The sequence below is a fragment of the Sphaeramia orbicularis genome, chromosome 3 (assembly GCF_902148855.1).
Source record: "Sphaeramia orbicularis chromosome 3, fSphaOr1.1, whole genome shotgun sequence".
NCBI classification, from domain to species: domain Eukaryota; kingdom Metazoa; phylum Chordata; class Actinopteri; order Kurtiformes; family Apogonidae; genus Sphaeramia; species Sphaeramia orbicularis.
In genome coordinates this window covers 17,253,567-17,280,877 of record NC_043959.1, presented here as the reverse complement: position 1 = coordinate 17,280,877, position 27,311 = coordinate 17,253,567, and the positions used below count along the sequence as shown (strand labels likewise).

The following is a 27,311-nucleotide window of genomic DNA, read 5'->3' as shown; positions in this document are numbered from 1 at the left end:
CTTCTGTTTGGTGATTTTATGTCACCTGTGGAGCAAAAATGCAGACACATTGATTTTATTCCAAATATTCCAAAGGATTCTGAATTGACTCATATCAACATCCAGACCCCAGTGCTTCATTCAGGCATGTACTGATTATGCATCTTTTTACTGTTTTAACTTCATTGACACCTGAAGAGCAACTCTAAAACAGATGAAATATTACCACAGGTAATGCACTAAACGTGTGACTAATGCAGATGCATCCAGAGCTCAGACACCTGGTTGACCTACAGTCTCTACAGCAACAGTTTTCCAAATGATTAATAAAAATATTAAGAGTTTGAAATGATATGATGTAAATCCATTCTGTTGCCCTTGCGAATGTTGACTCGTTAGTGTAAACAGACGTTGAATGGATAAATGACTGGATGTTTTCAGTCTGACACAGGCTGTAACCAGGACCATCACTGAGCCCATTTACATCCACGCTAAAAATCTGATCATTATCTGATATCTGGAGTTATCAGACTATTATTAATCATGTAAACGGTCTAATCTGATCTGTTTGATCAGATAACAGCAGAAATCTGATTATAATAAATCAGATTCACACCTGAATTGCCCCCAGTACTCCCATGTCTTACATTTACATTTATGCATTTGGCAGACGCTTTTTTCCAAAGTGACTTACAGGGGAAAACCAATCAAATCAATCAAATTTTATTTATATAGCACCAAATCATAAGAAAAGTTATCTCATGACACTTTACATATAGAGTTGGTCAAAACCAGACTAAGCCAATTTACAGAAACCCAACAGTCTTCCTGCATGTAAACAGGTTAATCAGATTGAACACATGTAAAAACTATTAAAATCGTACAAAATGGAAGTTACGTAGTCAAACATGAGTTTAAGACAATAACAGGAATTTTAATTCTTCCATCACTATGTACGTACCAACTCCAAAATGAATCTAATAATGGACTGAAATGTCTAAACCAGGGTTTATGATTATCGCATTTTTGAAGTGCATTTGATTATTACAATTATGCAAATACTAACAGTTATCAGATTTGTATGGTCATGTAAACGGGCTCAGTGATTCACCATCAGGCTAAAAATGTAAAAAAAAAAATGTTCTAAATTCGTGGAGCATGTACATTAGGGCTGTCAAACTCATGTTACTTCAGGTTCCACATTTTAGACCAATGTGATCTAAAGTAGATCAGAACCAGTAAAATAGTAAGAGTGAAGAAACTAAAATTGCAGAATGAAAATGTTTACATCTACAAAGTTTCTTTAAAAGTGTGAATAACCTGAAATGTCTTAAGAAAAAGAAGTGCAATTTTACTAATATTCTGCTTTAGTTTATCATTTATACATGTTCATTATAATGTACAGATCACAGTGGATCTACAAATATACACATTTAATAGCAGACAGAATATTATTAAAATGACACCTAAGACATTTCAGGTTCTTCACATGTTTTGTGAAAGAATAGTTTGTAGATTTAAACATTTTCATGTAATTTTACGCTAAAACAAAAAGAAAAATGTGTAGTTGTCATTATTTGTAGGTTATTCTGATACTATTTTCCTGGTTCTGATCTGCTTTAGATCATATTAGTCTGAATGTGGAACCTGAACTAAAGTGATGTTTTATATTTTCAGTGTATTTTTGCTTTTTTATGGGTCAGATTGGACCATTTGACGGCCCGTGTCTGTTTGACACCTGATCTCCTTCAAATGTGATCAGACCAAAGTGACGATCATTAGACAGAAAAGCAGCAGGTTTCATTGTTCAAGGAGCCAAAAGCTGAACATGTGTGAATTAATTAGTCAAATATTTCCTGTCTGTTCATTTGGAGTTTGACCTAACGTCTATATTGTTTCCGTTTTGAGTCGTTCTTTGAGCTCTGTCTGTTCAGGCCAAAAAATCTGACTGGACCCTGGTTGTTTGTCGGTAGTGGGAGGTGGGCGGTGACCCCGTGGCCCGCCGCCTCTCTCGTCCCCCGTTGTGTTTTTGCGACGCTGGGCGGACCCAGACACTTTGAGGCGAGCCGTGGCTTCCCTTAAATCCACCTTTAAACCCGGGCCGGGTCGTTAGCCGTCTGCTAACGCGGTCCGAGCAGATCGCGACAGGCCCGCTTCAGCGCGCCGCACGCCGGGGAGGGGGCGTGGCCGGCCGCGGCGTGTTGTTTTCAGACTCTATAATAATTACCGGGGCTTTGTGTGGGCGTGGAGTGTTTAGCAGAGGATTTGATCTCCTGCAAGAATGTTGTTGTGTGTCTGGATCCGAGTCCAGGTCCACCTGAGCCGCTCACCTCAACGTTCCCAAACATGTTCCACTTCTGCTCTGATTACGCTTCATCTCCACAAGTCAACCTGAACCATAGTGATACAGCTGTTTTGGTTGTTTTTCATCTTGCATCACTGCATTTGTGTAGATGTTCTGGTGCTTTATTAATCTGTGTCTAAACAGAATCAGCTGATAAAATTAGGGACAAGACCACAGTCATAGGCTCCGTTCAGACTAAAGGTAAATGTGGCCCAGATCTGATTTTGTGTCCATATGTGACCTGTATCTGATCTGTTTAAGGGTCAAAACACACTAATGTCCCATCAGAGAACACACTTTAATTGCCATTCCAAGATTTATTTCAATATAAAGTAGCTCCTTGTTTTGGATAATCCCTTATAGTCCAACTAAAGCAGAAATGAATTAAAAGTGAAAATGTGGGTCATTTAGCAACACTAATCTGTCAGATTGTCTCTAAAACGTCCCATTGAATACCGTGTCTTAACCTGAAAGACAGTTTGAACAGCACTAATCTGACCCAGACCACGTTCATATGTGGTCCTAAATCTGACCCAGACCACGTTCATATGTGGTCCAAAATCTGACCCAGACCACGTTCATTTGTGGTCCTAAATCTGACCCAGACCACGTTCATTTGTGGTCCTAAATCTGACCCAGACCACTTTCACATGTGGTCCTAAATCTGATACATATCTGATATTTTCCAATGCGACTTCAGTCTGAACAGCCAGGTCGCATTTATCCGACCTTTACGTCATTGAAATGCGACAAACGTCACAGCTCTGTGTCCCAGGAGTGTTACTTCCATAAACACAGTGTGTGTCTGCGTGGTCACGTATTCCATCAGGACCTCTTTTGTGCATGTGGGTCACTTCAAGGTCACATTCAGGTCAGACTCAAAACTGATAGAAGTCACATTTAATGTGGAATATGAACGAGCACATAAAAAAATCGGATTTCATCAAAAAATCCACATTAAAACCTGCTGTGTGAACGTAGCCTTAGAGGAGTTTGTCCTCATTAAAAAGCCAGAAAACACTAATGACGACTACAGCGGCGTATTAGGCCACATCGGAAAAATAAAAACACTTGTTACTTTGAGAATAAAGTCGTAATATTTCGAGAATAAGGACATAATATTATGTGAATAAAGTCGCAGTTTAAAGAAAAAAACTCAGTTTAAGAAAAATAATGTCATACTTCTACGAGATTAAAGTTGTAATATTTTGAAAATAAATTCACAATAGTGCGATAAAAAGTCATAATTTATGAATGGTAAACCTTAAGTAAGTTAAGTAATTTGCTCCAAATCTGTGTGAACCGTCTTCAGAGTCCTTTGACTAATGCTAATGTGTTGATGGTGGGCGGGGCTAATAGACTCAGTATTTGGCCTTTGTGCGTAAACCCCAAATGAAAGTAGAACCTCACAAAATGTTCCAAGTTCTACATTATGCGACGAGTGGGTACGACTTTATTCTAGTAAATTATCATATTTTTCCTACCTGTTTTAAATTACGAAGTTATTCTCATAATATGGTTTTATTCTCAAAATGACGGCATTATTCTTATAAATTATGACTTAATTCTCGCAAAATTATGACTCTTTGTTTTCAACTTTATTCTCATAAAATCACATGTTTTATCACGATATTTTATGACTTTATTCTTGTAGTGTCGTGTTTTTATTTTCTTATGTGGCCTTAACACGCCGCCGTAGACGATAATGATTATTTAAATGACACTTTTTTTAACCCTTTATAGTTCACTCGTAAAAATACTCTAAAATTCAAAGTTTCAACCATAGTGTGTTATTGGAGGACAGAAGACTATTACTTTTGTGAAATTTAAAAAAAAAAAAAAGTTGCGTAGAAAGTCAAGGTCAATAAAGGTACCATATTTGGTCCCTTGACCATAAGTGGCAAAAAAAAAAAAAATCAAAGAAGTATATATAAAGATAATACAAGAAAAACCCATGTAAAGTGAAAGGAACCTGTCTTTTGTCCCATTAGACCCCCATGCGTGCTGGTCCAGACCCCCGTCCACATCCACATGATCCCTTTGAACATCATTCTTTACTTGGACCTCAGATTGGGGACTCACTGTCCTACCTGGACCTGTACATGTGTGCGGAAATTACCAAAAATAGTCACTTCCTTGTTAATGATCAATACAAATCTCTGATCATGTGTTTAATGTTAAAAGTGTCACCTCTAAATATTTAAGTTTAAACAGAACTCATTCGTCTTCTAACCATGTGATCATGTGATACAGACTTTCGGGGCCAATACGTGGTTTTCATCCTGACGCGGATCGACCGGCTGATGTTTGTTTTCATGTGGCGTTTTTGGGAACGTTCCCGCTGAGCGAGCTTCACAGCCGTCGCATTGGACACTTTTTTTAATTGCTCACTTTTTCTACTCTTTTATTCCAAGAAGCAGCATGTTTTGTCATTTAGATTTTTTGCATGAGGGGGAAGCACTGTACATCTGTTTGGAAAAATGTTAATTTTGCTCATTAAAAAAAAAAAACATTAGTGAATGTGGGATGTTAACAGTTGATTCTGTTGTTGTTTGCGTAAAAAAAAAAAGAAAAAAAAGGCCTGATTGTCAGATATTTGTCATTTGTTTTTTGCTTTTGGTCTGAATGTTGCTGGGCAGCATTTCTGTCTCACTCTGCTTTTTTATATCAGAGGAACTTGGGGTAACGTGCATTGTAAATTAAAGTTGAGTATAAAACATCCACTGTGTGTATTTTCAATGTGTTTAAAGCATTTGAGTTCATACAAAAACATCCATAAAGTAGTGTAAAACGGTAAAGAAAGTCAAATTTAAGGAAAAATTACATAATGAAAGTGTTTACATCTACAAAACGTCTGTAAGAATGTGAATAACTTCAACAAGCTGAAATTTCTTGAGAAAAATAGGTGCCTCAGTTTACCAATGACATGTTCATTTCAACTTACAGATCTGAGTAAATACACAAAACATTTAATAACAGAATATTGGTGCAGTCGTACTAATTTTAATTTAGAAATGTTAGGTTTTTCATATTTGTACAGGTTATTCACATTTCATTTCAATCATGCGGTTCAGTAAAATAATAACATAATAACTGATACATCAGGGGTGTGAAACATGCGGCCTGGGGGCCAAATGCAGTCCTCCAAAAGTTCTAATGTGGCCTGTGGGAGGAATTTGTGAAATGCAAAAATTACATTTGATAAACATGAACCGAAAAAACTGAAAGAAACAAAAGTAACAACTAGAAAAGCACTAGGAGAGTGCAGACCTCTGCCAAGGCAGATCAGTGCCGCCGCCCCCCCCCCCCCCCCCCGATCACCACCTAAATTTAATAATTTGTTGCTTGTTCCAGTATCAACATTTCTTGAAATTTTCATCCAAGTCCGTCCATAACTTTTTGAGTTATCTTGCACACGGACAGACAGACAAACAAACTACTGCCGGCAAAAACATAACCTCCTTGGCGGAGGTAAAAAACAAAAACTAAATCAACAAATATGAACAAAATTAATAATAAGAACAAAACATGCTCAAAAATTTGAGAAATGTGAGAGGAGGACAGACAGGAGGAGGAGGACATCAGCAGGTCCAGAGCTGCTCCAGGTAGAACCAGTGAGGACATCAAACCCAGACAGTTGTTAAACAGTCGGTGACCTTTGACCTTCACGTTGGTTTTATTTCATTCTTTCACCAACAGTCATTCTATTATTATTGGATCTGATGGATGAGGAATGAACTAACACAGTGAAAATGTGTTTGCTGTGTCACTAAGGAGCATGACTCAAAAGGTCCGTCCTCCAGCCGCCTTATCGGGTGGGGTGGGGGTGGGGGGGTGTCCAGCAGAACCACACCCCTGTGTACTTTCACCAGCAGAGTCACACAAAGTAAATGTGGAGTTATTTACAGGTTTATATGCTATTATTGAACTGGTCTGGCCCCTTTCAGCTGTATGGAACTGAATTAGTTTAATATCCTCAGTGGGATTTTTGGTCGGTTTGAACCCTTTGGTGGGCCGATTTTGGCCCAAAGGCCGTATGTTTGACACCCCTGCCTTTTATGGTATAAATATTCAGTCACATGATCAGCCTTAGCCCCTGACTTTGGTTTATTTAGACTTAATATAGTGACAAAAACAACTGACAATAAATGTGAAAACAGAGGTGAAGGTGTCAGAGGTGGAAGGTGTTTGAAGAGAAAAAGAAGAAGAAGAGCAAGTTGGCATGGCAACAGTTGCCGGGGGCTGTTTGGTCCGTCTGCAGACTGGACTGAGCTGAAACCTTCTGTAAGTAAACAGACGTAAGCAGCAGAGTAAACACAGGCCACGCTACGGCAAACAGCAACAGGAACGCACCAGCTGAGCACCGCCCACAGCCAATCACAGCTCAGACAGAGAGGGGGGGGGGGGGGGGGTTGTTAAAGCTGAACCGGCTTTAAAGCTCCTCAGATAACTCTAGACTTTAACACCAGGGTCAGTCAGATGTACATGGAGCCAGAGTCATTTCAGGTGAATGTTTACACACAAACACAGACTGGGATGGACTTGGACCAGACGGAGACACGGCCAGGTCTTCAGTTCTGGACATACTGAGGTCCTGCTCACATGTCTGTTTAGTGTCATCAGAGGAAACTGGACCCAGTGGACTCAGACAGACAGACGGACGGACCAACAAGTGTCTGTGATGTCTGAGCGGTAACAGGGACGGTGTCCTCCAGACGAAAACACAACAGCTGGAGTGAAAGGAAAGGGATCATAGACAGACACAGAGACAGACAGACAGATAAACAGACAGACAGATAGACAGCAGTGGCGGCTGCTCGTCTTTCAGAGAGGGGAAGCTCATTGTCGGCTTACATCAAAAAAATTGTCAAGTTATTTAAACATAAATTCGGCCCTCTGTTCCTTGTGATTTGTATATTTGTGTATTTACAGTGCAAGAAATGAACAAGTAATTTCGTAGTGGTTTCTCTCTTGATTTCACAGCAGAATGTGCGACGGTATTGAACTGAACTGTCAGTGAAGGAGTAGATCTCAAAATAGCTGTCAATCAAACGGGATTCAGCCTTTCGACTGATCCTCCAATCAGCACATGGAAGCCCGGCGTCCAGCCCGGCCCAGCTCCGCCCACAGCTCCATTCACCCCCAGAGACGCTGAGCATCCGGGGGCGGGACAACATCATGGCATTTATCCAATTACCATCCAGTTTTGAGGCAATGAAAAAAACTGTTCCACTCAGTCCCATTGAAGTGCATGGACGCTGAGCGTCTACGGACAAATGCACTGAGCAGAGATCGAATGAGAAAACAGCGCAACAGGAATGTATGAGAAGTGAACAACATCGAGTCCACTGATTTGTGATAAAGCTGATTCTGAACGAACTCGTCTGTGAGATGAATGTGTTCTAACACATTTGTAGTCAATAAAGTGTCAACACAACCGCACATATTTGACCATTTAATTTTTGTAATTTCAGGGGAAGCCGAGCTTCCCTTGCAGTCTATGACAAATCGCCACAGATAGATAGATAGATAGATAGATAGATAGATAGATAGATAGATAGATAGATAGATAGATAGATAGATAGATAGATAGATAGATAGATAGATAGATAGATAGATAGATAGATAGATAGAATTTCCTTTCATTTTCAGTTGAATAACCTCAACCCCCAGCCTGTCGCTATTATTTACCTGTTGCTAGGTAACCCACTTCAATGATAATTCTATGACTCTGTCCAAGGCTATTATATTCATAAGGCATATTGGAATATTGTTTAATACAGTAGCTGAAAGCTAATTAACCCAATTAACCCTTTAATCCCTGACGTGTCTGTGGTGATCGTTCTGAATGTATGATTTATTTTAAATATTCACATAAATTCAACCGTTTGTTCAGTCCGAAAAATTTCAAATTGTGTTGATAGAATAGACCTCATTCTTTCCATAGAGATCTGAGCATGCTCAGTTCACCCCACACCCCTGTGGAATGGGGGTAAAACAGAGCAGTGAGTGAGATCGACTCACTATAAAAATAGACGGTTTGTGCTGTTTTTTTTTCCCACACCATTTTCCTTGTCGCTGTTTGTTTTTAGTTGTTTTAAAAGCAACTAGTCACATGACTATTAGATGATTTCAGGATGCACCAACAACACTCTGGTCAGTGGAAAACTTGAACACAGAGGTGGATCATGTTTTTAACCCATAAAGACCCAAACATCCACCTTTAACGTAAATTGTCTACTGATCTAAACTGTTAAATACATGTTGATCCACTAATCCTATCAATACATGTCAATAATTTACTGTAAAATACAGTTCTTCATCTTATTATTTATTTATATTATTCATCTAAAGGTTAAATAATAGAGACAGAGGAAGACATGGACACAAAAAATAAATGCTCATGTAATGTATCGTAAGTGACAGTATCATCAGCGTAAAAATGTACTTGTATTCGCTCAATTTGAGGGTCAATGGAAAAGCGACTATTGTGATACTCGTAAAAGCCGTGAATACTCCTATCACAGTTGATCTGTTTTTTTCCATGTCACTCGTAAGCCAACACATGCCAGATATGATGAGGTCAGAACAGTGAATGCAGGGACTATGACAGAGTGGGCAAATGCCGGTGGGGAGATAAGATTAGAACAGGATGACTGATCCGAAAGTCAGCCACAGGACAGAGGAACCCCTGCAGTCCTGAACTCCAGCCAGAGCTTCATGAATCTGCAGCATACATCAGGCTCTGTTTGCTCTTTATTCTTTCTGTTCATTGAAATAACTCGTCCGCAAACATTTGGCATGTTGGACGTTCCTTCTGTTCATGTGGTGTTTTAGTGTGAGCTCAGCAGACGCTCAGATAAGGCTGTTCTGATTACTCTGCCTTTGATAAACGGGTTATCAAATAAACGGTGCTGAATGAGCAGCTTGACCCGACAGCGTCCAGATCACACAGAGACGAGCAGACGTAACCAGGGTGAATGATTGACAGGGTGACATCACCAACGCCAGAGCCAGAATAAGACATGTATGTGGTTAGGAAGGTGTCAAAATATTCACGTGTATAAGACAGACATGTGCATATTAGGCTATAGTTGTGCAAAAATGAATATGTGTAAAGAATGAGTGCATGTGTGTATTTTATCAGAATAGGAATGAAAACAGTTTGGACATCAAAGTCATTTTGAACACCTGTTTAATAATGATGAAGTCATTATGATGTTATGCAGTTCTAAAAATATAGACTACACTCCAAATGAATCAAAAAATAGAAGTAGCAGTAGTAATAAAAATAGATTATTGTTATTTTATGACACTGTAGGTCAGGGTTTTTCAACCTTGGGGTCGGGACCCCACGTGAGGTCGCCTGGATATCAAATGGGGTCACCTGAAATTTCTATTAATTAATAAAAAAAAAAAAATTTTAAAAACTTACTCATAAAAAAATATGGTGAGTTGAGAGAGACAAACTCAGAGACATGACAAACTATGAGTGTGAAACTGCAGCACTGTGGTTCTGTTTATCTGTCAAATGTTCATTGTGGTCGGTTTCAGATGCTGCAGCTCTTTCAGAATTCATAGTTTCAGTTCTTGTTTGTTCAGTATTAATTGTCAGCCTTGGAAATCCAAGCTGGACTGACTGTACATATCCTGAACAAGGAAAATCCAAGTCTCCCTTTGTGCAGTAATCTACACCTGGCTTTTCTGCCTCCGTCCAGAATAATATACATTATATAGACTAAATGTCCTCTAAAATTAACCTGTATTTGAAACACAGTATAGAAAACTATTACAGGATCAAAAACAAATTAATTTTAGCCAAAAAAAAAGAGTTTCCATTTTGAATATTTGGGGTCGCCAGAAATTTGTGATGTTCAAAAGGGGTCAGGAGAAAAAAAAAGGTTGGAACCACTGGGTTAATGTATGTGTTTGTGTGAGAACTGCTCAGACAAATACTGCAAATGAATTTCCCTCTGGGATCAATAAAGTTTTCTGAATCTAATATGCACACATTTCTGTCTTCTGCACATGAATATTTTGACAGCAGCCTTACCCCATAGCAGAGGGACAGTTTTATTTTTTTTTTGCTGACATTCAAAGGTCAGAAGACAGAGCGAGCCTGCCAACGAGTCGTAAAGGTTTACTGTTGAGGAGAAAATGTCTCTGCCTGACACAGAAAAACCCATGTACACTCCCCACGCACAACCTGTCCGCCCACCTCCTCCTCTGCCCATTGTTCCCATAATTACCAGCGCCGTCCGATCCCGTCACGTCAGCGTCTAAAAATAAACCACTGTGTACTTTTCATCATCAGCCGTCTGAAAAGTCCTGAAATTGGAAGATAAACGACTGAGCTTAGAGTTAATCTGAAAATGAATACATGAACCCAGGGCAGACGGCTGCGTTCATTTATATTAACCCTTTAACCAGGTAAAGGTTCACATATTAACCCTTTAACCCTGAGCCCTGATTCCAGGTTAAGGTTCACATATTAACCCTTTAACCAGGTAAAGGTTCACATACGAACCCTTTAACCCCTGAGTCCAGGCAAAGGTTCACATATTAACCCTTTAACCCCTGAGCCCTGATTCCAGGTAAAGGTGCTGCTGTACACAGTAAAAAAGGAAAATCCCAACACTGGAAACAACAGTAAAAACAAAAAAAACACTTGGAAAACAGTAAAAAAAAAAAAAAAAAAAGAAAGTCTATGTAACGGACTGATCTCATGAAATCACGTTGCATGTGATGCTAATTTATTGCATTTGGTGTGCTATATGTACACATTTTTATCCTTTCGTGAGTTATTTAACGCCATTTGATGGCGTGTCAATGCGCTAGCTGTTAATTGCGCTAACCCTAACCACTAACCCTAAACCTAACCCCTAACCCTCACCGCTAATTGCGTTAGCCACTAACCGCACTAACCGCTAACCCTAACACTAAACCTAACCCATACCCCTAATACTAACCATTAATCTCGCTAGCTGCTTATCGCGCTAATGGCGTGTTATTTTGCGTGACGTAAATATACATGCTGAAAGCTTATAATGCATACAGATACCACGGCAATTAAAAGTGGCGTGTTATCTGTATGCAATTCAAGATATCACATTGTTATTTTTATAGTGAGTCGGTCTCATTCACTGCTCTGTGTTTTACCCCCCCCCCCCCCCCCATTCCACAGGCGGTGGGGGCTGAACTGAGCATGCTCAGATGTCTATGGAAAGAACAAGGTCTACTCTATCAGCATGACTGGAAATTTTTCTTATTTAGCAAACGGTTGAATTTATATGAATATTTAAAATAAGTCATACTTTCAGAACACTCAGCACAGACACATCAGGGGTTAAAGGGATGAAGGTTAGAAAATGATTCTGTGTATTTATGCTGGTCTCAGCTCTCCAAACCTGACGTATGATGTGTGGTATCATGGGAAAGTTTAGGAATTTTTAAATCTAGTAAAACAAAATTCTATGGGTTTGATCAGTGTTTAATCACAACATGTTTGAAAATGCCTGTACTCCCATAAAAAGTAAGGCCAAACATCATTTTTTATACTAATCACAGCTGTTTCAGCCTGTTTCAGTCAAATCCTGCTCCTGTATTTTCATGGTGCAGGCGTTCAGTCCAACAGAGGTTAGCGCGTCCATCCATCCATATATGTTTTTGTGGATTTTTTTTTTTTTATTTGTTTTTCTGTGGCTCTTGTCCTGAAAAAGTAAGACACACATCTGCAGTGACTGAACTCAGATGAGTGGTCTAGAAGTGTGGAAAACCGACTATATCGCTGAAAGTATTAAATTAACCCTTAAAGACCCAAACATCCACTGGTGACCAAAATCATCTACCAATATAAAATGTGTAATGACTTCTGATCCACTAATCCTATCAATCCATGTCAATAATTGTTGTAAAATACAGTCCTTCATTTTTTCATGGTCATCAGATATGACCATATTTGGACGCTCAGAGGCTCTGTAGTTACCATGGAAACACCGTCATCTTCTACAACATTGATTCACCAGTAAAACCCATGGAGTTGGATCAATGACAGTGGATGGACACACTGAGTTTATGTTCAGTTAATGACAGTTTGGACTGAAAAAGGACGCATTTTCTTCATTTTTCTCTGTTTTGGATATAATGACAATTAACTTTAATCTGAGGTTTTATGAACATCTACATGATCAGTGAATTACATTTGGGAAAATACCTGATTTTTTTATTGAAGAAACGCAAAATACAGAGGATAATATTATAATAAATGATGATAAATTGATTAGGAAAGGTTATAGAGAGAAAAATTCATTTGGGAACTGCCGGAAAAGTAACACTGGGTCATTATGGGTTGTACTTGTAGTGGTGTATTATTGTCAAGTTTATCTACTATATATTGGTTTTCCTTTTGTTTTTGTTTTTTTGTTTGGTTTTTTTTTTTACCAGACTTGTATTTGAGAATCAGGTTTTATTTGTTTACGTCGACCTCAACACCAACCATTATTAGAGACCAGCATAACTTCATTACTTTCAATAATAGCAGTAATCTGTGTCTTTATATATCATACAAAGTTCATATTACTGACATTTATTAAATAGCTGAAATATTTTTACATTTATGTGATTCTACAATCTATCTATCTATCTATCTATCTATCTATCTATCTATCTATCTATCTATCTATCTATCTATCTATCTATCTATCTATCTATCTATCTATCTATCTGTCATTGTGCTACTTATTTATGTTCACTTTTCTTGCCTATATTTTTCTCTTTTTTTGTCTGATTTTGTTAATTTTATCCTAGTTTTTGTTGCATTTTTGTCTTCACGCATTTTGATGCTCATGTTTATCCATTTTGTTCCTCATTTTGTTCTTTTTTTCCTCTCATTTTGTTGCTTATACTTGCAATTGTTATTCATTTGGTTCATTATCTATCAAGCTGGCATTTTTTTCCCAATTGTTGAGTATATTAACAATAATCATCTTCCAGATTTAATTAACTTTACAGATTTTGTCGCTAATGTTAGCTAATGCTACTTTCAATACTCGCTGGTTTTAAGTTAATGAAAAGGTTTTATGTCAACATCCAACATTCTCACTGTAACTTGTTTTTTAAGCATATTTAAGTAGATTAATCTTAATTAAGTAGATTAATCTCAATATGAAAAGAACAAATGATTCACGGATTGTTCCAAACACCGCCTATAAACCAACAGAAGCCAACACAGAGGCTGTTCATATTCAGTCTACAGTTGAAACCAGTGCGACGACAGATTCAACAGTGAGTTCCCTGTTTTAGATTACTTGGGTTTTTTTTTTTTTATATTATTTTGCAAACTTGGAGAAATAAACCCAGACTCCTGATGTTGAGTGTATGTAACATCATGGTACAGGGATTTAATGGAAGTCAATGAGGGCGTGTACAGCTGAGGCCTGGCGTGGTTTTGTCCTCTCACATCCTTCCAGAGCTAAACAGCCAAAATGAAAGCAGATTTAACACAAATCAGATTCTGGATCCTCAAATCCTTCCAGAACTCGATATTTGTCTTGTTCAGTCTCTCAGTAGTTTTTGTTGTTAATAATAAACTTCTGCAGAAGAATGCGCATGAAATCATAGAAGAGCAGTGAAGACACAAACCCCCGCTCGCACACAGGCTGAGTAATGTTCCTGATAACCGCCTGATGCTCGGCCTTCGCAGCACATTAATATCAGTTTACATTCAGAGGGTTTGGAGGCCGATGCGATGCTTGGAAATGTTCTCCTGGCCAGAAACATCCTCGCACGCCCTCAGCTTGGCCCTTTACTCCCACAGGTACCAGAGGGAGGGAGGGGAGTCGGAGTGGACCGTCAGTGGAGGAGAGGCGAAGTTTCAGCAGGTTGTTAGTGATGGTTCCGTCGTTAGTCAGCGAAGCGTCTGACCTCAGCTGATGAGAAGGTTCAGGTCAATTTACAAGAATTAGTTTGGACATTCTCCTGATGAGTATTTCTAAACAATGAAAGAACGAGACTGAACTCATGAAATGGCGTTGGATGTCACGCCGGTTCTTATGGCATTTTGCCTGCTATACCTACACATTTTCAACCTTTCATGTGTTATTCAACGCCATTTGATCACGTGTCAATCTACGCCAAGATCTGCGGTTCACATAAAACTAACCCTATAGATCACAGGTGTCAAACATGAGGCTCGGGGGCTAAATCCGGCCCGCCAAAGGGTTCAATCCGGCCCCTGGGATGAATTTGTGAAATGCAAAAATGACACTGAAGATATAAACCAGGGGTGTCAAACTCATTTTAGTGCAGGGGCCACATTCAGCCCAACATGACCTGAAGTGGGCCAGACCAGTGAAATAACAACGTTGAAAAAAGTAAAATTACATTATGATAATGTTTACATCTACAACGTTTCCTTAAGAATCTGAAAAATATGAACAACCTGAAATGTCGTAAGAAAAACAAGTGCAATTTAATAATATTCTGCCTCAGTTTATCATTTGCATATGTACATTACAACTACAAATACATAAAAAACATTTAGTATCAGGCAGAGTATTGGTAAAATTGCATGTACTTCTCTTAAGACATTTCAGGTTATTCATATTTTTTGTAAGCTAGTTTGTTAATATAAACATTTTCATGTAATTTTACTTTTTATACACTAAAACAAAGATAAAATCTGTAGTTTTCATTATTTGTAGATTATTATGATAATATTTTACTGGTCTGACCCATAAAAAAGTAAAATTACATTATGATAATGTTTACATCTACAATGTTTCCTTAAGAATCTGAAAAATATGAACAACCTGAAATGTCTTAAGAAAAACAAGTGCATTTTAATAATATTCTGCCTCAGTTTATCATTTGCATATGTACATTACAACTACAAATACACAAAAACATTTAGTATCAGGCAGAGTATTGGTAAAATTGCATGTACTTCTCTTAAGACATTTCAAGTTATTCACATTTTTTGTAAGCTAGTTTGTTAATATAAACATTTTCATGTAATTTTACTTTTTATACACTAAAACAAAGATAAAATCTGTAGTTTTCATTATTTGTAGGTTATTATGATAATATTTTACTGGTCTGACCCAATTGAGATTAATTGTTCTGTATGTGGAACCTGAATTAAAATGATTTTTACCCCATTGATTGTTAAAATCTTCAGATTGGACCCTTTGGCGGGCCGGATTTGGCCCCCGGGCCTTATGTTTGACACCTGTGATATAAACAATCAAGGATGTTAAACTCATTACCTCCGCCAAGGAGGTTATGTTTTTGCCAGGGTTTGTTTGTTTGTCTGTTTGTTTGTTTGTTTGTTTGTCTGTTCGTTAGTGTGCAACATAACTCAAAAGGTTATGGACAGATTTGGATGAAATTTTCAGGGTTTGTTGGAAATGGGATAAGGAAGAAATGATTAAATTTTGGTGGTGATCGGGGGTGGGGGGGCCCACAGGGGGGGCCACTGATCAGCCTTGGTGGAGGTCTGTGCTCTCCAAGTGCTTCTAGTTTTAGGTCAATTCAATCTAAAGTGGATCAGACCAGTAAAATACTATCATAATAACCTATAAATTATGAATTTTTTTTCCTCTTTGTTTTAGTGTAAAAAAAAAAAAAAAAAAAGGAAAATTACACAAGAATATTTACAGACTAGCCTTTTACAAAAAAAACGTGAATAACCTGAAATCTCTTAAGAGAAGTATGTGGAATTTTAATAATATTTTGCCTGTTAGTTAATGTTTTGTGTATTTGTAGATCCACTGTGACCTCTAAGTTGTGATTCACATGTAGAAGTGATAAACTAAGGCATAATATTGTTAACATTACACTTATTTTTCTTAAGGATTTGCAGGTTCATATTTGTTCATGTTATGTTTGAGTAGAATTCATAGATGTAAACATTTTCATTACGGAATTTTACTTTTTTCACTCAAAAGTTCTTATCCTATTATTTGTATTATTTTACTGGTCTGGCCCACTTTCTATCAATTGGGCTGGATGTGGCCCATGAACTAAAATGAGTTTGACACCCCTGCTGGAGATAATCAGTGCATCTAAGCAGCAGGTGAAGAGGATTCATAAGCGCTACGAAGACTGTAGGAGCCATTCTTTATGTTTGTTTTGTGTCACGTTAATTGTGGATTTCCGGTTTGCGTTGGGGGAGGGTGAATGGAAATCTATTTAGGGGGCAGGTAACTAGGTCACTGGGAAGGGACGGGGAGATAAAAAGGTTTTTACCGCTATCAGTTCGAAGTCAGCATTATTCAGTCGTCATGTTGAAATGTAATCATGAGACGCTGATGTGACCATCTAAGAATGTTTAATAAAAGTGGGAAGCTCACCGAAGGATTCTGTCTGGACATTAACTGATTCAAAGCACGTCAAAAACGAGGTCTCCACCCGCACCCAGCAGTGACAGGCCAGTCACTACAAAGAGACGGGTGATGTCCATGACAAACCCTGAGCCTGCAAGACACTGGAGAGGCATGGTTCTAAGAGTTTTGGATTTTTCATTATAGTTTAGTTTTATTTAGTTTTGACTTTTTTTTTTCCTCTAATTCAGTTAGTTTTAATTCATTTTTAGAGCAGGTTTGCTAGTTTTTATTAGTTGTCATTTTTTTTCTAAATGCTTAGTTTTAGTTTAGTTTTAGTTTTTTCATATCTTTTCTCTTCTTCTCCGTCGTATTCAAATAAATCCCAGACAGGAATGTTTTGCTTTCTCCCAACTTTCGTCTCCATGTTTCCAGGTAGAGTAGGGACCAGAAGACGACTGGAAACCACAAGTGATGAGAAGTGACGGACCGTGAAGTGTCGTATGGTGCCACCAACTAAAATTGCTAGAGCGAAATAAATCGATTTCATATCAATCCAACACTGAAAAAGATGAAAACGAAGGGAATTTTATTGATAATTTTTATACATTTTAGTTAGTTTTGTGAGCACCAAGGTTATAATACTTTTGGATTTTTCATTATAATTTACTTTTATTTACTTTTGACTTTTTTTCTCTAATTCAGTTAGTTTGAATTAGTTTTTAGAGCAGGTTTGCTAGTTTTTATTAGTTTTTGTTATTTTCTAAATGTTTAGTTTTAGTTTTGTCGTATCTTTTCTCTTCTTCTCCGTCATATTCAAATAAATCCCAGACAGGACTCTGCTGCTTTCTCCCAGCTTTAGTCTCCATGTTTCCAGGTAGAGTGGGGACCAGAAGATGACTGGAAACTACAAGTCTTGAGAGGTGACGGGTTATGAAGTGTCGTATGGTGCCGCTAGCTAGAATTACTAGAGCGAAATAAATCGCTTTCGTCTCAATCTGACATTGACAAAGACAAAAACGAAGGGAATTTTATCCATAAATTTTGTACGTTTTAGTTAGTTTTGTAAGCACACAATACAGTTTCAGTTAGTTATCGTTTTTTCTTTTAAATTAAAGTTTTTATTTATTTCAGTCAACGAAAATGTTTTTTCAATTCAAGTTTTTGTCATTTCATTAGTTTTTGTTAATGATAATAACCTTGTGGAGTGGAAAGCTTGGTGATTGGACAGTCTAAGGCCAGCCCCTGTTCGACTGCCGCACAGCTCCATGACAACTGGACACCAGCAACACCTGTTTCAACTTGAACTGTACGTTGAAGTCTTTTTCGTAATGGCCTCCATTGTCTTATCTGTCGTGGAGGCGTAAACGACAAAGAAATTCATGGAGAATGGATTGGTTGTCAGTCAGGCCTTCCTTTATTGTGCACAAGTGAGAAACTGACAAACGAAGCTTCGCCCTCTGTCAGAAGTCAGTTCTACCTAGTACAGAAAATCAGTCTAACTTATAGAGGCTGTGCTAAGCTTACATGGGATTGGTTGATATAAAATATGACGTATGATGCTGCTGCAAAGTAAAAGAAAGAATGTCAGATGGACACAGGACAGAATGTAAGACCTTGGAGTCATTCTGGGAAGTTAGGGAAAGTAACTCTTTGTTGAATTCCAGAACTGAGAGAGCTCATGCTCTGCTATGGGCTAAAAGGTCAAACTGTAAGTTGTGCTATCTTTAGAGATAAAGTAGCTTACAATATGCAGAATTGAGAAGCTGACTGAGAGAAACATTCATGTTTTGAAGGACACAGGTGTCTGACAAACTAACAGTTGTGAGGAGCCGAGAAAAGAAAACTTATGGTCATCATTAAGCATTAAAATCAGTATTAACATATCGCTGCTCAGAAACCAGCACCAATTAGAAGAAAACTCAAAAACCCTGTTGCATTGGCCAAGGCCCACAGTGTGCAGAATAGTTGGACGGCAGAAAAGTGGAGAAAAATTGATCTTTCAGATGAATCATCATTTGACCTTCATCCCACGTGCCACCACTATTGTAGACAACCTGCTGGAACCTGTTTGGATCCTCAATTTACCCAGAAAACAGTTACATTTAGAGGTGGAAAGATTATGGTTTGGGGTTTCATTCAGCATGGAGGTGCAGGGAGAACTGTAAAGTGGAAGGCAACACTGACAGTGTCAAGTATCTAGATCACAGGCGTCAAACATGCGGCCCGGGGGCCAAATCTGGCCCACCAAAGGGTCCAGTCCGGCCCTCGGGATGAATTTGTGACATGCAAAAATTATACTAAGATATTAACAATCCTTTTAGTTCAGGTTCCACATTCAGAACAATTCAATCTCAAATGGGCAGGACCAGTCAAATACTGTAATAATAACATATAAATAATGACAACTCAAATTTTTCTCTTTGTAAATGTAAATATTTTCATGTATTTACACTAAAACAAAGTATAATTTTGCAAAAAAAAATTTGAATAACCTGAACAAATATGAACAACCTGAAATGTGTTAAGAGAAGTAAGTACAATTTTAACAATATTCTGCCTGTTACTAAATGTTTTGTGTATTTGTAGATCCACTGTGATCTATGTGTTATAATGTACATGTCTAAATGATAAACTGAGGCAGAATATTGTTAAAATTACACTTATTTTTTCAGTTTGTTCATGTTATTCACATCTTTTGAAAGGACAGTTTGTAGATGTAAACCTTTTCATAATGTAAATTTACTTTTTTCGCTCTAAAACAGAGAAAAGTTTGGAGTTGACATTATTTATATATTATTAAGTTATTATTTTACTGGTTCGGCCCACTGCAGATTAAATTTAGCTGAATGTGGCCCCTGAACTAAAATGAGTTTGACACCCCTGATCTAGATTTTCATGCCTCCCACTGTGTTCCAAAGTACAACAGGGGTCCGATTCTTCAGCAGGATGGAGCTCCCTGCCACACCTCAGGTTCCACTACGAAGTTCCTTAAGGTGAAGAAGATCAGGGTTCTTCAGGCTCGGCCAGCACGGTCTCCAGATATGAATATCATCGAGGACATCTGAGGAAGAATGAAGGAGGAACCATGGAAGACCAACCAAAGAATGTAGAGCAGCTCTGGGATTCATGCAAGGCAGCCTTCCATGTCATCCTGATGACTTCATCAACAAGTTCTACGACTCGACGACCAGATGGTAACTGTTCTACAGGATAAAGGAACCCAGAGAAAATACTACATTTACAGTTTTACACCATAATGCAATAGACTGAGTTTTATTTGTTTTCATGTGTAACTTTAGAAGAAGACACCATTTCTTGACTACAATTTGACTGATTATAATTTGTGTCTAAACTTTTATCCAGCTAGAAATGTGTTTGTTCATCATTATCAAGCAATAAATATTTATGAAATCTATGAACTTTCATTTTGGTAGAATATAAATAAAGTACAGCTGCTCAGCATCATTATGAGTTATTAATGAGTCCAACTGGTCAATTAGCAGTCCAGTAATTAGCAGTAATAAATATGATAGGTCCAGGACTTTGGTCCAGGACTGTAGTAACAGGGATAATATTGTTAAAATTGCACGGAATGTTCTTGAGACATTTCAGGTTATTCACATTTTATTATTAAAGGATAATTTCGTCATGTAAGTATTTTTATAATCTAATGTTATTTTTTGTACTAAAACAAGGAGAACATTTTGAAGTTGTCATTATTTATAAGCATAACGTAATATTATTTTCCACATTAAACCGAGAAGAAAATGTGCAGTCATTATTTATAGCAGGGGTCACCAATCCTGTTCCTCGAGGGCCGGTATCCTGCATGTTTTAGATGTTTCCCTCTTCCAGCACACATGACGGTTGTTATCAGGCTTCTGCAGAGCTTGATGATAGGCTTATCATTTGAATCAGGTGTGTTGGAAGAGGGAAACATCTAAAACATGCAGGATTCCGGCCCTCGAGGACCAGGATTGGTGACCCCTGATTTATAGGTTATGATGTTATTTAACTGTATGTGGAACCTGAACTAACACCAGTTCAACACCCTTGGTTGATCATATCTTCAGTGTAATTTTTGCACTTTGTAAGTTCATCCTATGGGCCAAATCCGGCTCACCAAATAGTCCAATTGGGCCCGCAGGATGAACGGGAAAAGTGCAAAATTTACACTGAAGATATAATACGCTGCATGTTTGACAGCCCTGGTCTAGACAGTGTATAAATCACATTAATAATCTGAATAAGATTTGTAAACTGTGTGTTCAGATTAAAGGACCCTCTGTAAACCAGTATTACATATAAACAGATTAGTTCTGTTCTGATGCAGATCCGTACAAACTGTAAAACCTCAGTTTATGAAACAGTCAAAAGCAGAAAAAAGTATTTATTCTGTATCTTTATGTATGATGTGCTGGTGTGTCTACATTTCTTTCTGAATATGTATTTTAATGCATGTCTTGGCAGAAGGTTCGCAATAATAATGCAGATCGGCAGTCTCACCGTCACGGTGATTTCTCTCTTCCCACGATGCTTTGCTCTCCCTTCCTCTCCAGATGGGAAGACATGAAAACATTTTTAAACATTAAACATAAAAATGAGCGATGGCCTCGTCCTCCGTTGCCAAGATACGTTTGTTTAAAATCCACCTCCTCCGAGAATCTGGCAGAGCGCTTCACACACAGACACATCTGGAAAACATGTTCTTCATTTGTTTCCTCTTTGGTTTTGCTTTGGATCTGAAAGAGCAAAAGCCACCGAACAACTTTCATTGTAATACAACAGAGACATGAAAGCTCAGAGCGCCAACAGGTCCGACACACACGGCTGTTGGACGGTACTTATGAGGACCGCCGGGATCTACTCTGATAGTAGATTCAGATCTTTAATAGACTTTTAAACAGGCCTGTCAAAATGAACACTTTAATTTCAACACATTTAGCCCATCTGCAGCGCCTCTGCCAATGCATGTGGGTCAGTTTGTCCAAGCAGAGTTAGTGTCACACATGAACAAACAGGCAGCTGATCCAGTAGTGACAGGCAGCAGAACCAGCTCTTTCTGGATTGTGTGTGATTCCCAAGACACACACACACACACCTACACATACACACACACACACCCACACACACACACACACACACACACACACACACACACACACACAGAGGCCACTTGGCTTTATTTATTTATTTATTTATTTATTTTTTACACTTAGTTTTTGTTAGTTATTTATCATTTTGTCATACAGAACATAACAAACAACAATAGATAATAGTCACAATAAAAAAGTAGATATGTTTCCATTAGAGGGGTTAATCTGTGGAATGTCCTGGAAGATCCATTCAAACAGTCTAAAACAATTAAAACTTTTAAACAGATGTACAAATGAACTATAATTCAAAAATACAGAGCTGAGGATTGACTAAAGAAAAGACTTGTTTAAAAGACTAGGATCAATATTGGTAGTTGAGATAAAGACATGATTGACCCTGAATTAAATTAAATATGTATTCTCTTCTGTTGGATATTAAGCAATGATTACTTTGAACTTTTTTGTTTGTTTGTTTGCTTGTTTGTTTTCATGTGGAAACATTGTGTTACTTGTAAATAGGGTTTGGCAAAATAAGTCTGAACTTCAGCCTAAACCCTTTTGGTCTCATTGTATATGGAACAATGGATATGACGGATTGGTTTGGTGTTTTAAGAAAATAACGACCGAATAAAGTACTACTACTACTACTACTACTACTATTACAACTACTACTACAATCTAATAGTAAAGATAATTTAGGTTACAGTTATGAAATATTAATCAAGTTACACAATAACATTTTTAGAGCAGTAGTTTATATGACATTTCAAATACTGAGACAAATCACACATTAATTGTATTTAATTAAACTAATCCATTTGCCCTTATCTTATCATGTACAGCCTCAGCAAAAATGTTAATCTCTGCATTTTGTGAATTTCATCAACAGGTTCCATCCAGTCTTCCAGCACCGGTGGATCAAGTTGAAACCATTTAGGAGTGATTGTTTTGTTTTGTTTTTTTGCTGCAGCACCAAAGATTTTTAGAAGGTATTTGTCATTTATTGTCAAATCATCAGGAAGATCTCCGAACACAAGTGGTAAAGTAGGTTGTTGTAATTTAAAACACAAAATCAGTTCTATTTTTATTCTAACATCTTTCCAAAAAATTGTAATTTTCATGAGGCCACTTGGCTTTTATAGTATTGGCTTTTATAAATATGATTTACACCAAAAACATAGAGAATACAGAGGATAATATACAAAAAAAAAAAGTGGACTGACCCTAGTGAACATATGCATGATCTACTGGTACCTTAGATATTTAAGTCTAGTTCATATGAAATACTTTATACAACACAGATACTACTGCTTTGTACGAGCAGGGTACGACTTTATTTTTGTAAATTACGATATTTTCCCACCTGTTTTTAAATTATGACATTACTCTCGGAATATTAAAGCTTTATTCTCGGAATATGACGACTTTAATCTCATTAAAGTATGACAATATTTTCCGTAAATTATGAGTTTTCTTAGAACTACTTTACTCTTATAATATTATGACTTTATTCTCATAGTGACAAGTGTTTATTTTCTCAGGTGGCCCTAATGTCGTAGTTTTGTGCTTGAGTACCACCGTATATGAAAAACTGGGTCAGCCTCAGTTTACGTTATTTTACAAATCATGTGGAGCACAAGGGTCATAATCACACAAATGAAGACCAACACCATGAAAGACAAGAGCTAACAAGAGCTTTACTAAGAAGTAACGTTAGCCAAAACAATACGCAATTTAAGGCAGTGGTTCTCAGTCTTTTTCTGTCGGGCCCCCCTTTGGAGCACAAAAAATCTCCAAGCCCCCCTCAGCCCCAACAACATTGTACCTTTGGTGCAATTATTACTTTTATTGAAAGAAACATCAATATCGTAAGAATACTTTTTGCTTTTCCTTGAATAATTTGTTGTGCAAATTAAAAATAATGTAGATTTTGATTAAACAATACAAATAAACTCAACAAGACTCCTCCCTGAGACATTAGTTTTCAAAATAAAAATAGGAAATGTGTAATTATCTTACAACTATGACAATAAGGTAAATTTTTTTTTAGAACAACAAACACATTTTTGGTAACAAAGATGAACATTTTAACAATATCAGTGGCTGCAATGAGCCCGTTTATGTTGCACATCTCAGAACATCAAAGTGCAAATTGTACAAACTTTGCAAAAACAGAAACATTGCACATTTTTCTTTTCCAGTCCAATCCTTTTCCACTCTCCAAACCTAAACTCTTTGTCTAGTCTAGTGACAGATCACTATGGCAGTAGATTTGTTTGTTGTACGTCCCTAAAATGAGTCCAGGGTGCTCCAACGCTAAAACATTAGTTCCACCTGCTACATGTTCGAACCTGAAGAAAAAATAAACACCTAGGAATGATCCCATGCCCCCCCTGGCCCGCCCCACTTTTTGAGAAACACTGATTTAAGGTATGATTTTACCCAAAAATACAGAATAAATTAATGTTACCTGACATGAAACGGAATCTACAAATGCAGGTTTGGTTGTCTGGATTTGTGGATCCGTCTACTGCTCCGACTGCTTTTCAAACCTGTTCACACAATCAGCAGCTCTTCCTCCTTTTTTATTGAATATTGTTCTTAAGTTTAGACAGTATTAAAGCTAACGCTGCCACTCATTTCCCTCTTTCTGCCACTCAGTGGGCGGAACCGAAGTGACTTCCGCTAGCTTTGACGTCACGTGCATACCCTCTATGATAATAAAATGTTATAAATCACTTAAGAAAAGTTAAATAGAGAACTGATTGTTGGAGCTGCCACTAAAGTAGTTCTGTGTCTTTAAGGGTTAACTTAAAACTGTACTGATCTAAGTATCAGCTGGACATACCGCACCACATTTATCCAGTACTTTGACCTACGATGAAATAATTAAATATTAAATACTTCAAATAAGCCTGCGTTGACTCTTCTTCTTTGTTTCCCAGTGCAGAAAACTGATCTGTTTATCCATCAAATACTTCCACGCTCTCCTGTCAGGGTTGTGATTTTTTTTACTCTGGATATGAAAATATTACATAACATGACAAAACATCCGCTAAATTTAACACCAGGCAAAACTGTTGAATCAGCACCGAACATGATATCCATAAAGGTTGATGTAATGTTGAAACAGTGAATCACTGAGGGAACATCATTAATTTACACACAGAGAAAAAAAAGAGTGTGTGTGGACGAGAACAGCCGACATTATGGAGACGTGACTCACAGATTTATGGGGACTCGACTCCTGATGAGGATAAAACGCTGGTGTAAATCATTTACTAAAGACTGAGTTAACAGTTTTAAGGGTTAGGGTCCAGATGTTAATACCAGTGGAATTATTTAAGGTGTTTTTATATTAAAATCTATCTATATTTTACTTGATGTGAACCAGAGAAACAACTGAAAAAAAAAAAAAAGTATTTACATGTTCAATGGGCTCTGGGGTTTTTTAAATTACATTTTCTTTCTAGAATGGACATTGAACACACACAAATCAAAATAATGTCATCATTTACGATATAATATTTATTCAATATCAAAATGTAAATGCACTATTTATACATAGACTTGAGTTCATAGATATTCATACTGTTCATACTGTCTATTCATATTTTATGTCTATTTTTTTTATTCTACTCAGCTCTATTTCTATCTTTTCGAAAAATTTATACTGTATTTTCTTATTTTTAATTTTTGTATTTTATATTCACTCTGTTGTTATTTTCTGAAGTACCAATATTCTATTAATATTGTGACAGTGTCTGGATTAGCACAATGACAATAAAGCCTGTTCTATTCTATTCTATTCTATTCTATTTACACATATATATGTTTGCCAGTTTAAAAGATAAAAATAGTTAAAAAGAGAATTAAAAAAAAAAGAAAAGGAAAAAGGAAGAGGAAAAAACTAAGTGAACAGGTATAATAAATGTTCCTGAAGGTGTTCCTTAAATACTGTTTTCATGAGTGAAGTTCACGTCTGACTCTTTGAATAAATCTATGTATCTATTGTGATGGCCCCTGCTTAGGTGTCTGAGTATGTGCATGGCTGTGACGTCATTCTGTGTTCTCTCCTGAGGTGATCAGCTGAGGCATCACAGTGATTAGGACCACCTGGGCCCGGTGTTCCTAAGGACCATAAAAGTACCAGATCCAGTGTGGCACACTCTCTGCTCTCTCTCTCTCTTCTCTTCTCTCTCTCCCCCCTACCAGCACCTTTTGTTTCTTTCAGCCACACAACCTTACACTTATACTATCCACACATGCACACTACTGATATTACTGACTTACACACCTCATATTTATTGTATATTTTGATTATCTTGTGTTATGCTTTAATAAATATTTTGCATTAAGTAAGCACTGTGTATTTCTCCCATCTTTTTGTCATGGCCTAGAGCCAGGTTATGACACTATCTATCTATCTATCTATCTATCTATCTATCTATCTATCTATCTATCTATCTATCTATCTATCTATCTATCTATCTATCTATCTATCTATCTATCTAAACTGACTTACTGTCTTATTGTTGAATATATTAACATTAATCATCTTCCAGATTTAATTAACTTTACTGATTTTGTCGCTAATGTTAGCTAAATTTAGTGAATGCTACTTTCAATACTAGCTGGTTTCAAGTCAATGAAAAAGTATTATGTCAACATCCAACAATCTCACTGTAATTAGTTTTTTAAGTATATTTAAATAGATTAATCTTAATTTTCAGATAGATTTTGTAACAGTTAATGTGTAGGTTTTCTTGTTTTCAGTCAAATTTGTTTGAATGTTAAACTTTGACAATCACAAAAGACTAAATTAGCTAGTTAGCTAATGTTAGCATCTATCTATCTATCTATCTATCTATCTATCTATCTATCTATCTATCTATCTATCTATCTATCTATCTATCTATCTATGTAATGTCTGTGTCATATTATCAGAATAGATTAACATTAATCATTTTCCAGATTTAACTAACTTTACAGATTTTGGCGCTAATGCTACTGTCAATACTAGCTGGTTTCAAGTTAATGACAAAGTTTTATGTCAGCTTCTCATTTTAATTAGTTTTTTAAGCATATTAAAGTAGATACATTTCAATTTTCAGATTTTGTAACACTTCCTTAATGTGTAGGTTTTCTTTTTTTCAGTCAAATTAGTTTGTTAAACTTTGACAATAACAAAAGGCTAAATTAGCTAATGTTAGCTTCTGTCTGTCTATCTGTCTGTCTGTGTTGTGTATCATTGGGAGTAAACAGCAGCGACAGTGTGCTCACTGGTCTCAGTGATGGAACCAGTATAAACAGGAGGATTTACGCCTCAGCCCTGTGAGGCCTGCAGATCACATCCAGATGCAGCCAATCGTCTTCCTCCGCTGAATGCGCTTTCTCAGGGGGGCGATCAATCCCACAGAGAAGCATCAGCTCTTCTTAAAAAGCTCCTCTTCTTTTATCAGGCGTTGTCCAGTCCAACCAACGCCCACCTGCAGCGTCAGGGTGGGGGTGCAAGGGGCGTGGCCAGGAGGTGTGTGTGTGTATGTGTGTGTGTGTTCGTTCCCACAA

The 27,311-nt window shown here is 37.3% G+C and overlaps 1 long non-coding RNA gene across 1 annotated transcript; it reads left to right on the top strand.

Annotated features, from left to right (window-relative positions):
• The first annotated feature begins 3,218 nt into the window (after positions 1-3,218).
• Positions 3,219-26,788, top strand: LOC115438624 (uncharacterized). Its single transcript, XR_003938117.1, has 3 exons — positions 3,219-3,618; positions 15,842-15,847; positions 26,778-26,788. It is a non-coding gene; the product is annotated as an uncharacterized LOC115438624 (long non-coding RNA).
• Positions 26,789-27,311: the final 523 nt, after the last annotated feature.